The sequence below is a fragment of the Lepidochelys olivacea genome, assembly GCF_965140295.1.
Source record: "Lepidochelys olivacea isolate rLepOli2 genome assembly, chromosome: 10".
Taxonomy (NCBI): domain Eukaryota; kingdom Metazoa; phylum Chordata; order Testudines; family Cheloniidae; genus Lepidochelys; species Lepidochelys olivacea.
The window spans coordinates 74,930,329-74,948,559 of record NC_140420.1 but is presented as its reverse complement, the minus strand read 5'-3'; positions in this window follow the sequence as shown (position 1 = coordinate 74,948,559).

Genomic DNA, 18,231 nt, shown 5'->3' with positions numbered 1-18,231 from the left:
ATCCGACTGAAACTTCAGGGGGAATTTAGGTAGAACATAATTATTTGTACTGGAGCTTCTCCAGGACATTGGGTTAACTCCATGTTTCTCACAAAAATACTATGGGACCTTAAATAAAACAAAATGGTAAGGACTTTTTAAAAACATCTCATTTGTAAGACCATACCTCAGCATCCCTTACTACAAATGCCTGGGAATTCAGTGCTGACTCAGAGGACAATGCATAAACTAGAATATCCAGCACCATTTCTTGCAGCAACTAGGTCTTCCTTGTAGGTCTCCTATCTAAGACTGACCTAGCTTGACATACTTTAGTTTGTGAAACAAGAGCCATGGCTCAAATGTAATATTCCTCTGGGAAGCGGTGTCCTATCTTCATCTATTTTCACATATGAATCGGTGATATATTTAATCATTTTTTAAAATGCATACTATCTACATGGAGCTGTTTGTTTACCCTCTAACTATATATCCAGTCTCTATAGATCAGAGTGTCTCCTTTAACAATTGTTTTTAAAAAACACAGATTATGATTTGATAGACTGGAACAGCTCTATTTGCTTCATAGATAGCCGGATATTTATTTTCCACTATAAAGAATATAATATTTACTCAATGGACCAGAAAAACTTCTTCATAGCTGCAACTCACCCCATTATGCCAATGTATTTAAATACATATAAGGCCACATTTTGCTTGCCTTACTCATTTTGTAGCCAGTAGGACTATTTGTGCAAATAAAGTGAGCAGGAGTTAGCCCATATGTCCCACCAACTTCTAAGACTCTTTTATAGATTTATGTATAATAGCCTGAGGAAAGGACTTTGGGCAGACTTATAGCTTCCATGATTATTTTTTATTTGTCTTGTGTCCTTCAGCTCTTCTGTCTCCTTCAATGGGAGAGTGGATTATTCAGCACTGTATTCTGTGCTGTGCAGGTGGGAGATGTCTTAAATATCTATATGCTGATGGGGTGAGTGGTTAGGGCATGTTTTTGTTACATATACAAAAGACCAGGAGTAATTTCCATGATCTTTATGTTCCTGCAGGTGTCTGTGTGTGTGTGCACAGTTCCTGGGGAATAAAAGGATAATTGCAGAAGAGAGGAGCATGAATTCATACCTCTGGGATGTACGCTATCCTTTTGTTAATTTGTTGAGTGCCAACAATGTGCTTGATGCTGCATGGAACACAGAGGAGATATGTGTTGAGGGATGATGTTCATATGCTGTGTCATGGGCTCTCACACATCATATGAACATCATCCCTCAACACATATCTCCTCTGTGTTCCATGCAGCATCAAGCACATTGTTGGCACTCAACAAATTAACAAAAGGATAGCTGTATCAATTTAGCCTCCTTAAAACTCCCAGGGCCTGATTTTCTCTTTCAGGACATAAGTAACATCCCTTGACATAAATGGCAGATACTGGTATGCTGCCGAAGGCTAGAGTCCCCTGACACTAAATTACTCCCATTTATGACATGTATCTTATACCTCCTTTCACACCATTTGTGTATTTCACAATTATCTCTGCTCCCAGGAGTTTATAGTCTTGGAAATCCCATATTTGGCATCATGGGAAACATAGATCATCTTTCTCCTTAGTTCTCTTTGTATCTTCTGTTTATAATAAATACAGAGATTCAGAGACTGAAATTTAAACATGCTGAATGCAATGCATGTTTGACCCATTGTAGTGTTGCTATGAATAAGAAATGGGGTCTTTCAGATGTCCTTCCTCCCTACTTTATCTTTGTCATCTCTCCCGCACAGGCTCTCCTCTGTAGCTGGGATGTACATATGGTTCTCTGGTCATTTAGAGTGACCATACCAGGATCACCGAGCACAGAAGTTAAGGTGCAGGAAACTATGGCTCACCAAGTGCATTCCCCAGTTATTGGGGTTCATTTATCATTTGGACTCAAACCGTTTGATTAAGAATGTGACTGTGTTATCGGTACAGTATTGTAGTATCTGATGGTGGGGAAACTGCTGCTTTAAATCTAAGGAGGTTGCTTGTTCTGATAATCCTTCAGTAGGTTATTCACAAACTATGGATTTTAGCCCACTCTGTGGTTCCTCCTAGAGTCCCACCCTTTCAGAGGCAGCACACCTCAGGCACGTACTTACCCTACCCATCGGTGTGCCATCCCCAGCTCCTGATGTGCAGTTCTGTCCAGTTCCAACACAAAGATGGGCCATCACAAACACTAAATTCCCCAATTATCCTACTCTGATCTCTTCTCCCAGAAAACTTGTTCTAACCCAATTTTGGTCTCAAGGGGTTTGTATAGAGAAATACATTTTCGTTGCAAAGTTTGGACCTAGGTCTGAAATTTCCACAAAGTCAGTGGTGTCCAGAGCTGGTGTCAGCTCAGACTGGCTCTATCTGGATAAATAGCCGAACTGTTGGGTGCTTCTCTGAACAGGACCTTTGAACCAACTGAGGTTCATCCATCATCACTTCAAATAAGAGAGTGAGTCCCTTTTAATTTAAATTGTATGGGAATCTGAGTCACACTCCACGCAACAGAATAAGGCAGAGCAGAATTCTACTTGTCACTGTCTATGTTGGATCCTTTATAGAGCATTTGTAGCTGTTTGCATTCTCTTGAGCTGAACTGACTTAAAGACCCTAAAGGGAAGATAAACTGGGGAGATTTAAAACACAAAGGGCCCAGAACAAGACAGCTGGCCTTGCCACACCTTCCTTGAAAGAAACCCCAGTGCAGGAAGTGTTTTGGCCAGGCAGGGGTATGTCCTGGGGAAGGAAGGGGTGTACCCAGAGCAGTCCTGCACCCCAACTATTTGCTTGCATGGCCCGTCAAGGTCATGACAGATAGGAGACAAGTCAGGGCAGCCCTAACCAGCACCTGAATAAAGGAAGCACAAGCTTCCCCCATCTCCCCATGTCCATCCCCGCCCCAGCACATGGGATGAATTTGTCCATGAGAGCTCTATGATCATGTAAGATGAATCCATCCATTAATGTCCATCTGCACGGGGTCATTGAAGGGTCTGTTAGAGATAATCAGAGGTCTGTTTTTCCTTTAAAAGTTCTAGTCTGTTTCCCTCACTATTTTCAAAACACCCTGAAGTAGACCATGCATCACAATGAGGTCAAAGCAAAAAAGAAGAAAAAAAAAACAACACTCCCTGAACAATGACAGTTTTCATTTATTATTGAGTAGTCATGTGCATCTTAAAGTCACCAGTTATCATCAAGAGAAGAATGGAGTTAGACGCCTGACAAGGAAGATGCTCTCTGCAGAAGCATAATGTTCAATTCACTGCCAAGGCTACTGACTTCGGAAACAAAAGGATAATAGGTGAAATAATTAAATCCCTACCTTCAAGGTAAAGTGGCATCAGACTTACACTGACTGTGTTCAGGGTTTTTTAAAGTAACTTCCCTTTTGCTAATTTGGGCTTAGTAACATCAAAAGTTTTCAAGGCCTCCAGTCCCGAAGTCACGTGACTGCACCAGACTCTCAACTTACATTAAAAAGAAAAAAAGGTTTTATCTCTCATGTACGTGAAGAAAAATTTGAAAATGTGCCCTAAAGCTCAAATGTCTGCTTGAGTCTGCAGACAGCCTGAAACAACAGCTCTGAGAAGTGCAAAGTGCTCCATTCACCTTAATTTTCTGCCATTCCAAGGAACCGTGCGACCATGGGACCGGGACAGGTTCTACGGGAGGGAGCTTTCTGGGGTGTGACCAAGGCTCTATATTGCCTGAAGTCTTTTCTTTTCTTTTCTTTTCTTTTCTTTTCTTTTCTTTTTTATTTAGGGAAGATTCCACAATCCTTGCTCATGTTGAGCAATATCTTACTCCACTAATATCAATCACTCTGCTTGTAGAATAAGGTACTACTCACTTTGACTAGCAGACATCTTTGTGGAGATGAACATTAATAGATGTCATTAGATAGGATCACAAGCTTGAAATCAATGAAACGGCTAGTACTTGTGGAGCAAAATGCGACTCAGCGAGAAAAAGGGTGGCAGCACCTAACCTATGGATTGTAAACTTTCTGGAGCAGGCATCTGTCCCATTATAAGAAAACAATAAGCACAATCAGAAAGTTAAATAAGTCTAGTTCTAGACGTCTGTAAAACAAGTGCAATTTGGAGGAACTGTAATAATACTAATAATAGTCAAAGGACAAAATTTATAGGTGATGTACAATAATATTACCGTGTGTGAATGAGTGTCAGTAATGAAACATAGTCAATGAGGAACAGTTTTTAATGCTCAGAAAGTGGTTAAGCTCAGACAAACTTAAATATTTTCCAAAACAATTTATATTTATTAATGGCTACTACAAAATCCATTTACCCGTAATCAAGTGAAACTTGAGGGTGCTGGCTTCCTTAAGTGCCTGGAGTCAACAATATTAAAGTAAATAGTGGAGGACATTCCAAGATAGTATTAACACAATTGATCTATTGATGATTGCACAATGGGAGGTTATCTTTTGTTAATTGACTCAGTAAATAACCTCAAAGGCGTCACTAGTAGGAAAAAAAAATCTGTTGGATATGGGAAAGTTGACAGGGTTTAAAAGAGGGTGAGGGAGCTGTTACATTCCCTAAACAGTTTACCCACTCACTAAAATAATAACACAGAGATAACTCCTCTGAGCAGATAAAAGCACTAAGATACCTCTTGGGAGATGCTAACAAGAAACCAAGTGGGATCTGATGTGTGCATGGGTGGAAAGTGAAGCCCTCAAATTCTGGTGGCTTGTACCATGTTGCATGTGAAACACTGAGATTTTTTTCAGAGTAACAGCCGTGTTAGTCTGTATTCGCAAAAAGAAAAGGAGGACTTGTGGCACCTTAGAGACTAACCAATTTATTTGAGCATGAGCTTTCGTGAGCTACAGCTCACTTCATCGGATGCATACCGTGGAAACTGCAGAAGACATTATATACACACAGAGACCATGAAACAATACCTCCTCCCACCCCACTGTCCTGCTGGTAATAGCTTATCTAAAGTGATCATCAAGTTGGGCCATTTCCAGCACAAATCCAGGTTTTCTCACCCTCCACCCCCCCCCCCCAAACTCACTTTCCTGCTGGTAATAGCCCATCCAAAGTGACCACTCTCTTCACAATGTGTATGATAATCAAGGTGGGCCATTTCCTGCACAAATCCAGGTTCTCTCACTCCCTCACCCCCCTCCAAAAACCACACACACAAACTCGCTCTCCTGCTGGTAATAGCCCATCCAAAGTGACCACTCTCTTCACAATGTGTATGATAATCAAGGTGGGCCATTTCCTGCACAAGTGAGGGAGTGAGAGAACCTGGATTTGTGCAGGAAATGGCCCACCTTGATTATCATACACATTGTGAAGAGAGTGGTCACTTTGGATGGGCTATTACCAGCAGGAAAGTGAGTTTGTGTGCGGGGGGGCGGAGGGTGAGAAAACCTGGATTTGTGCTGGAAATGGCCCAACTTGATGATCACTTTAGATAAGCTAATACCAGCAGGACAGTGCCGCGGGAGGAGGTATTGTTTCATGGTCTCTCTGTGTATATAATGTCTTCTGCAGTTTCCACGGTATGCATCTGATGAAGTGAGCTGTAGCTCACGAAAGCTCATGCTCAAATAAATTGGTTAGTCTCTAAGGTGCCACAAGTCCTCCTTTTCTTTTTGAGATTTTTTTGCACTTGCTTTCACATAAGCATGGCAAATGGAGTTGTCATATTGGAGCTGTCCCTAACACAGAAAGAACCTCAAGAAGACACATTTACATAAGGTGTGCTCTATGCGCATCAGACATACCTTATTTGTTCCATAACAATGTAACCAGCCAACATTTCTCAAAGGCACATTTTGAAAACCCAACACTTTCCCTTGCTTTTTGCCCTTCCCCCCTTCCTGTTTCACTCTATTTTATTTAGGTTTTTTTTTCCCAGCAAATGCACAGGGCTGTAAATTCCTGATCTATTGAAGCACTTAAGCACGTGTGCAGTTCTGCGGATGTCAATGGGGCCACTCGCTCAGATTAATTATGCATGTGTTTAGGACCGAGATGTTTAAAGCTATTTAGGCATTGCTGTGCTCAGCATTGCAACACCTAACTGACTTAGGAGCCTACATCTCATTACCAGAAGGATTTAGGCACTTTGGAGGCTAAATCTCATTGGCTGCCAACGGGATCTTGACACTTAGCTAAATACCTTTTAAAAATCTGGGCCAAGTGCTTTGCAGTATCAGGGCTTAGGTGTTTATTACTGTTATTACTTGATCATTTCATTGTAGGTCTGGCTGTCTCATTTCTTCAGTCTTGTCCAATGTGCACGTGTCCTCAAACTGAGTTCTCTGGGCCAGTTCCTTGTTGACTTAATTAGAGCTATGCTGAAAGACACCCCCACATTCAATACATTTAAAAGGATTCTGTTCTTCTCTTTCTAAGAATAGCCTTCTTCCTCTTCTGATTCTGCCTGTTTTTAAAAGATTTTCTCATGTGTTGCCTTTCGTATTCTCCCACACCTCTCCATCTCTCCAATATTCCCAGTTTCTGCAAGGCATAGTGGATGGAGTGGAGGATATCAGGGAGCCAATTGCAGCTGCTGGAATTTCTAGCTAATTCTATATGGACACCAGCCCCAGAATAGACGATAGCAGGAGAGAGGCTGCTCTAATTATCATTGTCATTTATTACTTGTATTAGGGTCTACCCCAGCTGGTGACTTCCCTCAAAGAGCTGTGTTGCCAGCTGGGAATTGCTTGAGTTCAGCAGCACTGTTGCCTTGTCCTTTCTGGCTCACTAAACTGGGGCTGGGAAGAGAGTTAGCGTAGGAGCTGGGTACGCTGGCCCTTTACACACTGGAGAGTCTCCTGCAGTGGGGGAATCTCATGCTAAGGAGATATGCCATCAGCTTCTCATCTCTTTGTGCCACCCGAAGGGGTCAAATTGCGGAGAGAATCTGGTGCCTCATCTTTTATTCTTTCACTTTGATTTGTATTTCTTTTCTCTTGTTAAATCTCTTTTTTGCCCTTTCTGCCCTTCCCCTTCATACACCCTATTTCTGATCCCTCCATTTCTCTCACTCTCGTCTTTTTCCTCCCCTAACAACCCCTTATGCCAGGGCCAGGATCAATTTGGAAGCTCTGCTTCACTCAGCATGGACATAGGGCATATAGTCATTTGTTCCTATTTCAGTTGCACTCAGCTGGGAGCAAACATCCCTTCTGCTCTTGTCCGAGAACATCTAATAAGCATCTGGGAAGGAGGAAACCCTGCCTATACTTTGGGTAAACAGCTGCTGCGGAGGGAGTATGACTAGCTAGTGCTTTTTTACCCATGGTCTGTAATATGTCAGGGGATTTAGAAGGGAATTACCTCCCCTCCAGCTTATGACCCTCCGGAATCACCTACACCGAGTCATGCTGCTTTTCATGTCATATCAACAGCCTAATGTGCAAAAATCAAACAATCTGTGCCACTTTTTTAGAAGCGTGCCCAGACTGTAGGAACAAAGGAGCTCCTGTTTCCTAATCTCAATAACAATTAAGACATCAGATTAATAGAATCTTTAAATGCTTTGACGGAAGCATGCAGAACACTCGATGTTTGCATTACCATAAAGCCTATCAGCCACCTTAACATTAAAGGTCACCTACAGGAACATAAAATAACAGTGCTGCAAACAAGAGTAAGCTTGCAGCCTTGTTGTGGAAAAAATCATTTTCGTTTCTTACATGGCCAGTTTTTGGAGCTGCTGGTCAACTTCACAGGACCTGCACTTTACCCCTGAGCCATTTCATGGGCATGGGATTTTATTTCATGGGCATGGAATTCCCTGGCCTTAAGGAGCATGTCACGCTATCTCCTCTCCACCCCCTTCCTCCTCCTACTTTTTATTTCCCTTAGCCCATCAGCTAGGTTGGGTTATCATGCAAGCATCTGCCATCTTCATCTGTCTGAGGTGGCACTAAGGTCCACTTGCTTACCATCTTTTTTGATGCAATCCATTTGTTCCTTCCTCAGCTTTCCCCAGGTCTCTTTCCCACCACCCTCTCCTGCCATGCTATTGTCTCCAGGTTCTCTTAATTCATCCTTGGCATATTGTTTTCACCTTTTCCAAAAGGGCTGAACCTCCCCAAAAGGGCTGTCGTGGCTGGGATGGAAGTGTATAAGGTGGGTATCTGATGACTTTAAAAGCATCCGATAGCTCAGGGCAGATGGGGCCCTTTAGACTGGGAGCACAGACTACTTGGGAGAAGAAAATTTCTGATCACAGATTCCCATTAAATGCAGCCTGATGCTGGTCAGCAGAGACACCAGTACCTTCTGTTGGGAGTCCACTAGGCTATGGCAACAAGGCAGGAAGAGAGCGAGTAAATACTTAGTTTAACTGGGGAAAGGCCCTCTCACTGTGATATATGTCAGGAACGTCAACTGATATACTGTAGTTCTTATTGGTGCAAGGTGACTACTTCCCTCTTCCCCTTCCTTGACTCAAAATTGCACTCACTGGTTCACGTAATGAATGTAATACCCTTGCTAATAGGATTGAACCACAATGCCTATCCTTTAACTTGGCACCAAAGCCCAGAGTGCATTTACTTTTAGCTGGCTATTTTAAAATGCTGTCTGCCTGGTAACTGTTGCAGCAATATTCTGAGTAGTAATCCTCAGAATTATCCTGGATCAGACATAAATGAAGAACTTGTGCAGAGGACTCAAATTTCGCTACTGGGGTTGTAACTCAGGCCAGGATTAAATGCCAGCATTTGTAGCACCCCTGTGGAAGTAAGCGTTCTGCACTCTAAGACTGATGGGATGTTCTCCTTAAAAATGTTAATGTTCAAGTATTGTGGGGATACAAACATTAGAAATCTCTCTGGGGAACAAGCCTAAAAGGTCACCATTTTGGGGAGGAGTAGCTAGAGAACAGTGAACGCCAAACATTTTCCTTTGTGGGAGTGAGGGGAAGCAAAATCCTTTATTTGTCCTTTGCTTCCAACCATCCAACCTCCTGTGACTCATCATTTGTCCATTGCTCCTTGTGACACTGGTGAGTTACCCCATTCGCTTTCTTTCCTAGCCTGGTGTGAGTTCTATAACAAGAGCAGCAGAGCTGATGGGTATCTGAACAGATTGGCAGGCTCCTGTCAGTGCCCCTGCAGGAAGACAATAGAGGGACACTCAGACTTTTGTTCATGGTTCCTCTTTTGCCTTGGGATTCTCAGAGATAATGGCCCTCGGTCAGGAAGCCTTAGTAGACTGCAGCATAACAGTACTTAGGATAATGTCTTTTCTCTTTGCTTCTTCCACCCCCTGATATGTTTTGTCACATAAACTCAGGAAACTCTTCCTCCCAGCAAATTCTCTGTATGTGTTCCCTAAACTGAAATCACTCAATAAAAACTGTAAGTGATCAAGTTTACACCTCTGCCACCTGCTCCAAGAGTTCAGTCATTTCCCTGACCCAGTGTTTCAGCACAACAGATGTCCCTGCCACTATCCTTGACCTAATCATAGCACTTATGACCCACATGTTTCTTGGTCACAGACAAGCACGGGGCAAAAGTATCTTACAGGCCAACCACTATAGCTTGCGTTAGATCCACGAGAACAGTGTGTGAAATTCCTGTTAGGTTCAGTTTCTTCTGGCCTGCTAGGGCCAGGATAGCTGAACTTCATAATCTGTCCGAATGCTTCTTCACTTCCATGGCACAGGCAGTTCCTTGGTGGAAAGAACAGGGGGCAGAGATGGGGGGGAGAGGAGGGCGGCAGAGGGAGGATGTGCTCAGATTCTAAAATCAGATGACAGGCACAGGTGCTGGCTGTGGAACAGTGCTGCAATCCAATGGCATGCACCACAGAAATCACAGGCTGGCCTCGTTCTCTCGCTGTTCTGAACCACAGATTGAGTGTCAGGAGTTATGACTGTGATGTAAAACTGTAAACCTAACCGCATACATTTATTAAAAATTCCATGTCACTTTCTGTAAGAATCCAGGAGGCTGTTAGTTCAGTGGTTTAGCCAAATCCCAAATTAGGTAATTGCATTTTACCTTCTTAATTACATTCCCCGTCGTTTATCGTTGGGCACGTTAGTTTTCACTTACTTTTTCTCCGAACCCGAAACTGGCCTGAATCAGAATTCCTGATCCACATACTTCTAAAATACGATTACATTTGGATCTGGATCCATATCTATTGTTAATCCCATTTGCCAAGCTTGGGGAACAACTGCCTCGTGTCACTGGTGAAAATAGCTACCATTAACCCCAGAGGCTGCATTTCTGTGGAAAGTTAAGTGATCCCTATTCACACAGGTCCAAGTCTTTAAACAGTTGAGGCTTTCTGCTTGCACAAAATAATGCCATGTGCAAACTCTAGCTTTTGTGTACCAATAGGGTATCTGTACATGCAAAGAATAATATTGAATCTGCAAGTGCACAAGTGGGTTTATAAATGGATGCAGAGTGTAGACAATATTTTTCACACGGACTTTCACCTTTCTTTCAAAAGTGCATGCTGCACAATTGCAGAGCACTTGTGAAAGTTCTGCTACTGAACTATTTCCCAGTGTTCTCACATCAGGTATCACAAGCCAAGGCTCTGCTTGGGCTCCCGCCGAAACAAATGGTAAAAGTCCCATTTGCCTCCATAGTTCAGGATCAGACCTCAAGCATGAGATGGCTAGATCGTCAGGCTCAATGGCTAATGATCAATGGCTCCATGTCTTGTTGGCAGCCGATATCAAGTGGAGTGCCCCAGGGGTTGGTCCTGGATGGTTTTGTTCAACATCTTCATTAATGATCTGGAGGAGGGGGTGGATTGCACCCTCAGCAAGTTCGTGGACGACACTAAGCTGGAGGGTAGGGATAGGGTCTAGAGTGACCTAGACAAATTGGAGGATTGGGCCAAAAGAAATCTGATGAGGTTCAATAAGGACAAGTGCAGAGTCCTGCTCTTAGGATGGAAGAATCCCAGGCACTGCTACAGGTTGGGGACTGACTGGCTAAGCAGCAGTTCTGCAGAAAAGGACCTGGGAATTACAGTGGACGAGAAGCTGGATATGAGTCAGCAGTGTGCCCTTGTTGCCAAGAAGGCTAACGGCATATTGGGCTGCATTAGTAAGAGCATTGCTAGCAGATCGAGAAAAGTGATTATTCTCCTCTATTCAGCACTGGTGAGGACACATCTGGAGTATTGCGTCTAGTTTTGGGGCCCCCACTACAGAAGGAATGTGGACAAATTGGAGAGAGTCCAGCAGAGGGCAACAAAAATGATGAGGGTCTAGAACACATGACTTATGAGGAGAGACTGAGGGAACTGGGGTTATTTAGTCTGCAGAAGAGAAAAGTGAGGTGGGGGGATTTGATAGTAGCCTTCAACTACCTGAAGGGGAGTTCCAAAGAGGATGGAGCTAGGCTGTTCTCAGTGGTGTCAGATGACAGAACAAGGAGCAATGGTCTCAAGTTGCAGCGGGGGAAGTCTAGGTTGGATATTAGGAAAAAGTATTTCGCTAGGAGGGTGGTGAAGCACTGGAATGCGTTATCTGTGGAGGTGGTGAAATTTCCATCCTTGGAGGATTTTAAGGCCCAGCTTGACAAAGCCCTGGCTGGGATGATTTAGTTGGGGTTGGTTCTGCTTTGAGCAGGGGTTGGACTAGATGACCTCCTGAGGTCTCTTCCAACCCTAATCTTCTATGATTCTATGAGATGGGATAGATCAGTACTGGGATAATAGATTCATAAGAAACTCCCTAGTAATGCAAGAATGTGCTTTGATAGACACCATTCTTCCTTCTCTGACAATACCAAACCACCCCTAACTCCGTTAGGAATGAGGCCTGAGGTGGTGCTATCTTTCTGATATAACAGAGGCACTGAACACTATGGTCATTTTTTAAAAAAATCCCACAGCAGTTTTCTTTACAATTTACAGTTGACCCCAGTGTCCTGGCCAAGTTCCAAATCAGATCATTACATTCTTTCTATCTAAGTTTCCCATACAGTTTCCACTGGATACAGTATTTGCCTTCACTCCCTGTCTTAACTTTTTGGGTACTCTTAGTGCATGCTGTTAAACAGATACCACATTTCCCTTCTCTTTCCAATGCCAGCTACATTCCAATTGTAGGTGCAGTGATCCCTTTAATAGTTTGTATACCAGTGTGTTGTTAAAGCACTTCAGGTCATTTTGAGATGAAGGCACTATATAAATGGAAGTTCATATTAAATCAATAAATAATACTTGTGTTAGAAAAATAATTCCATGTTGTGTAAGTGGCAGCAAAGATGAAAATTAGCATTTCTAACAGAGAGTCACTCTATTTCCTTCATGCTCTTGACATCTGAACAGACTATCAAAACGGATTCACATAGAAAATTTTATGTCAGCAAAAAGCTTTTGGCATAGGAGAGACCTTCCAGGTTTTAGAAGAGAAACTGCCCTTCTAGGAACTCATAGCTGTTGTGGCTACTATGTAAATCTCTTTATCCAGTCAATCAGACCTGAAATAAAATACACTGAACTGATGCTTGGATAGCATATAAATTCCAACTCACATGAGGCCTAGTGAGCTATAATGCAGAAAAAGGATTTTTCATTCCCCATTTGTAAGACGATATCTGCTGGGCTCATGAACTGAAAATATTTTAGGGGCCTGCGCCTTTACAAGGTAAACTGTCTCTATTGTGCAGGAGAACATTCACTGAAATAGTTAACATGGATCATCTGATGACATTAGCTTTGTAAGTAATTTCCATGATGTCAAGGGCACACTGGAGATTAAAGGGGGATTAAGGTCTACTTGCACAGTCAAAGCATCAAAGTAAATTGACTTGACTTGGCAGGCTGCACCTAAAGTTGGCAAGTTTTCACTAACTAATCATATAAAGCCCAGGTTTGTGGTGTTAGTTAGACTGCACTTTCACAGAGGCCAGGAAACGTTAATCTTTCAAGGTGGGAGGTTTAAGGGGTTGGGAAAGAGGAGGGGAGACTGACAAGGAGAGTTTTGCAGTGTCAGAGTGCCAAGAGGCACTAAGTAAAATAATGACCCTATTTTACTAGGGAAGACTGTGTGTTTTAAGAGAAACTCGGTTGGATTTTTATCCAAAATCTTTTTCCCCGGGAAAGTTTATTTTCCACCCCCTTTTCTGTCACAAAATGCAGTCTCCTCTTAAAAGATCAGACGTTGCACAGGAACTTCACTGAATAAAGATGAGTTTATATTTTAAAAAGGAAACAGCTGGATTGCAAAAGCAAGGGAGGTAGGCAGCTCTTGTTTCATTAGCAAAGGGAAACTCGGGCCCCAGAGGAGAACAACTGGGATAGCAGCCATGACAGAGAGAAAAAAAGGAAACAGAAGATCATAAAGAACTAATAATGAAAAATGGAAAGTGAGAAAGAGCCAAGAAAAACAAGCAATAAATAGATTAAAGAAGAAGAAGGAGAAGAAGAGGAAGAATAAATGCAAAGCAACAAAGTGGGGAAAGTACAGGACAGAGTATGCATTTTATTAAAACAAAAACTGATGATTCTGAAAACCATTAGGAGCTCAATGGAAATTTTAAAGTGATAACCTTTTGGACTCAGAGCTGATTGCTGGATATCAATTGTGTGCCTTGTTTCAATATAAAATTGGAGGAGGAATACTGCTTGTAATCTGACAGTGGTTTCTCTACCCCCTCACTTGAAAGACAGTGATAAGTTTAGATAAATAGCAGGGTCTAGGCCACTTCCAAACTGATGAATCAGGGTTCTCTTAGAGCACCTTATAAAACTTCTATCCTACGATTGTTTAGAAGGATCCAATTAAATGTTTACCTATGCAGTAATCGGTGGATGCTGATTTGAATCTAGTGAGGGGAGGCGTCCATCTAAATAGTTTCAGATGGAGGAAGAGTGGAGATAGAAGGAAGAGAGAGTTAGGAAGAAAAACAGATACTAGTCTGTCCTTCGTCTTGAAATCTGTTCATTGTGATAAAATATACAAACCCAGCCAAGTCCTCACCATCCAAGAAGGAACAGATTTTTTTCAGCCGCCCTTCAATTAGATCCATAATAATCCTGCATCTTTATGTGGTTTACACATGACACCTCAACGAGCAGAAATGGTGCTATTCTTTTAATTTTTACTGTGCTCATTAGATTTTAATAGGAGTGGTTGTTTGATGGCGGGTAGGGTGGTGGTGGTGGGGAGAATGCACTTGGTGATGCATAGTGGAATGTACATTAATCTTGTTAATGACAACACAGTTAATGGCTGGCAAAACATTACTTTTGAATTAACCTTTCTCTTGTGCAGGCTGTACTTGAGAAACGGAGCCAGGACACTGAAGATATAGGGAAAGTGCATGAAGACAGGGATACAGGATTTCCTATGATTTTATGTTGTTCTTAATTAGGAAGCATATTGGCAGCAAATGCTAACATGTGTTAGGATGTTTAGCTGTAGCCAAATAAGTGTTTTCTATTACAATGCTGAATTCCTTGCCTAGACGGAGTGCATGCTGTTCTGTTCATGTCTCACAAAATCCCTTTATAAGTCATCTCGGTGGCCAATTTTCTGCTGGCTCATGCTGCAAAACTCATTGAACATATGCACTGCTATTCCATAAGGGTCGTCCTCCTCACTTGTAGGTCAGACAGAATAATTTTTTGAAAAAAAATTTAGAAAAAGGGTGGCAAGTGAGGAAGCCCTTCTGAAACGCTGCTGCATTCCCACTGAACAATGGCCTGTAGTGAGCATGTTCAGTATGAGCATGAGGTAGGGAATGGATGTGACTGGCTCTCTGCCGTCACATCTTCATAACACGCACTAGGCAAATCACTCATAAGGAATCATTAACCTGACAAAATTTGCCTCTTTTACTGTTGGTGAATAGTCTGCAAATAAATTGTCATTTTTTCAAATCTATTTGTTATTTCAAATGATTAGGTGAATAATTTTAGGTCTGGTCAGAAGATTATTTGAAGGGCAGTTTGTTGCAAAGACTTACAGCTGAGAACTCCTACTATTTTGATTATACACATAGATCACATGTTTGTGTTTCTGGACTGGATTGGTGTAATCTTTTTTCTGGCGCAAATACTTGCCGTTATGAATTTAGGATTTTCCTTCTGCAAACAGTGTGCCACCTTTTTTTTAAAATCACTATTTCTGGTGAGTGTTCCTGGCAGCAAATTCATTTGATGAAAACGTGGAAAGTGAATTTGTAACACCTGTGGATACAGTCGCACAGAGAATTTTTAATTAATATTCCCAGAATTTTTTCTAGCAGATTTTGCCCAGCATAGTTTCTTGGTTCATTTTGAAAGGGGAAAAGAGAGGGAGAGAGAAATCCTAATTTTAAAATGGAATTAAGGCACTAGGACAGCCACTTCTCTTCCCGTGCAGCCACTTCTCTTCCCGTGCAGAACCCCACACAATTTATGGTAATTATAGGATATGTGCGTATGTGCACAGAAATCTTCATTTAACCACAAGTTATGCAGGAATCACTCGCTGAAATCCTCTGGCCTTTATTACGAGGTCAGACTAGATAATCATAATGGTCCATTTTGGTTGGACCTAACATCTATTAATCAGTGTTTGGGTTCAGGTTAATTTCCAGTTTTCTCCCTATTTTGACTCCCCCCAACCCCATTTTCTTCTGGGACCTCATTTCTAGCCACTTTCCTCCCTCTTCTCCAATGTTATAAGCCACCCTGAGACTCTTGCCTCCAGTCCCAATTTCATGGCATTCCCACTATCCTAAAATCCACAGGGAATCTCATCTCAAACAGCATTCCAACAGCTCTGTGCTCAACCCCGATATGACTGTTCAGGCCTAGCAGATGCTGAAGCTGCCTGCTGTTTATTATCATTATTAGTATTAAAATTGCAAATAAAGGCTCCAACCAAGATCCAGTGTTAGGTTGCACACAGACTAAGAGACAGCTCCTGAGCTGCAGATCTTACAATCTACTTAGACAAAACAAACAAAGGGAGTATTTCAGAGTAGCAGCCGTGTTAGTCTGTATTTGCAAAAAGAAAAGGAGTACTTGTGGCACCTTAGAGACTAACCAATTTATTTGAGCATAAGCTTTTGTGAGCTACAGCTCACTTCATCGGATGCATTATTATTCCCATTTTACAAATGGGGAATAGAAGTCACACAGAAACTATGTACCAAAGCTGGGAATTGAACTCAGTTTTTTTGAGTTGTCATCGAGTGCCTTAGCTTCCTTCCAGGTCCTTCACTTGTTCTGAGCAGAGTCTGATAACATGGTGTTCAATAAGGCAGTGGGTCTACACCAGCAATCCCACTGTAAATACCAACTATGGTGCTGCACAAATAGTGCTTGGATTTTACACACTGAATATGAACCCAACACTGTAAAAATCGCCCTGCCATTCTATACTTCAAGCCATTGTGAAGCCATTGCCACGGAACTGACCGTGAGGGACAGAGGAAGGTCTGCCTCATGTTTCCCCTTTTCTTCTCCTTGCCCAGATATAGCCATATAACCAGGATGGTTGCATCTACTTTTGCTTCATGATTTAGATCAGCTGTCACTATTCATAAAATAATCATTCCCAATAACACATCAAGCCACCAAACCAGGTAGAATTTAGTCATGTCAGCTGCATTTTGTGTTGGGGTTTGCTTGAACCTTTAAACTCAAAGCAAAGCTCTGGAGGTGTGGAACAGAGCCACCACATTTTGAAACAAGTCTTTAGTCATTTACAAAGCCAGCCGTATCACATACTTCTGGCTCAGAATTCTTCTGACTCGTAAGGTCACATCCCTAGAGTGGAAGCAGAAGGTGGAGGCTGTGTTTACGTTCTGCAAATTTGTCTGTCTTTGTGATCAACAACAGAACCCAATTTCAGATTTCACTCAGCTCGCCCACCACTAGTTCCAATCCCCATATTTTACGTACCTAGACTGTGTGTAAATTTCATACGTTAGGTTGACAAAGATCACTTCCTTCAAGGGAAAAAAGCTTAAAGTAGCTATGCACAGCTATTTAAGGCTTTGGTTTCATCTACCATATTATGAACAGTTCAAGATTTTTATCCACGAAACAGGTACGTTACAGTCAGCGATAATGCCAACCTGTCAATGTGCTTCCACCATGTTTTGGAGGGGCTGATGCTAGGGTTTAGATAGTCTTTATACCCTCCCTTGAGACCACAGAGAAACTGAGGATGATGCCTTCTATAACTCCTTTGAATGGAGCCACCTTTGTTTTTGCTGATATGAGAGCTCAGAAGCCTCCCTTGCCTCATATCGCTAGAACATAGAAAAGACCAGAAGCGACCTGGGCCTGCCGATAGTGGGGGTGGGCGGAGTGAGGGCAGGGGCTTCAGCAGTGTTACTGAGCATGCTCAGTACTTGTGAGCATGCTCAATACAAGCCAAGCAAATCTGGGGGAGGGGTGTGGTCAATCCTGCCTGCCCCCCGCATGCGTCCCCTCTGAAAAAGACAATGCACAATTGATCTAAAAAGAATGGACCAAAGAAGAGTAACGGTTGTTGTGTCTTGCTGCAAATAGCTCTTGCCTTATTAAAATATCTGTTTATAGTCACCAGTCAGAGAGAAGAAAACAGACGGGGTCCAGTATTTAATTACTTGTGAGTGCGATTCGGTATCAGAAAAATTAGGGAGAGGTGAGCCATTTCTCATACAGTAAAAACAGACAGTTCCCCACCCATAACCATTAAAAAGACTCAGATCAGTTAGTTAAGGAGGCAATGGATACAAATGGTTCACAGTTGCTCATGGTCACCAGGCTGCTTTTCTGACTTCCTGATCCCCTATCACCTCAATTCCTCTGGTCTCCATTTACTGTTCTGTCCCCAGCTCACTTCTATCCATAAATCCAGATACTCTGTACTGGGATGTAATATCATCAGTTTGAAATGTTGTTTGAATTGAGGATGCCCAGGTAGGATTGTGCTGCAAAACTTGGAAACAGAGGCTCCAAAGTCAGCTGCACTCCACAACATAAATTCAAAAGTCAGGTGGGGGTCAAAGTGTGATTACCTAGAGCAAGCATGGATTCATGGTAGATCCTTGGATTCAGCCTGGCGTTCAGGAGGGCTCGAATGCAGAGCAAGGAACTGTCACTCTGTGGTGGACTGGACTGAGCAGCTCTGGTGGAATTAAGGTCAAGAGACAGTGTGTTGGGGTACTTAAGATAAGTTTGTGGTTCCCTGACATGACTTGAGCCCCATTTCTTCTTGTTCCACCT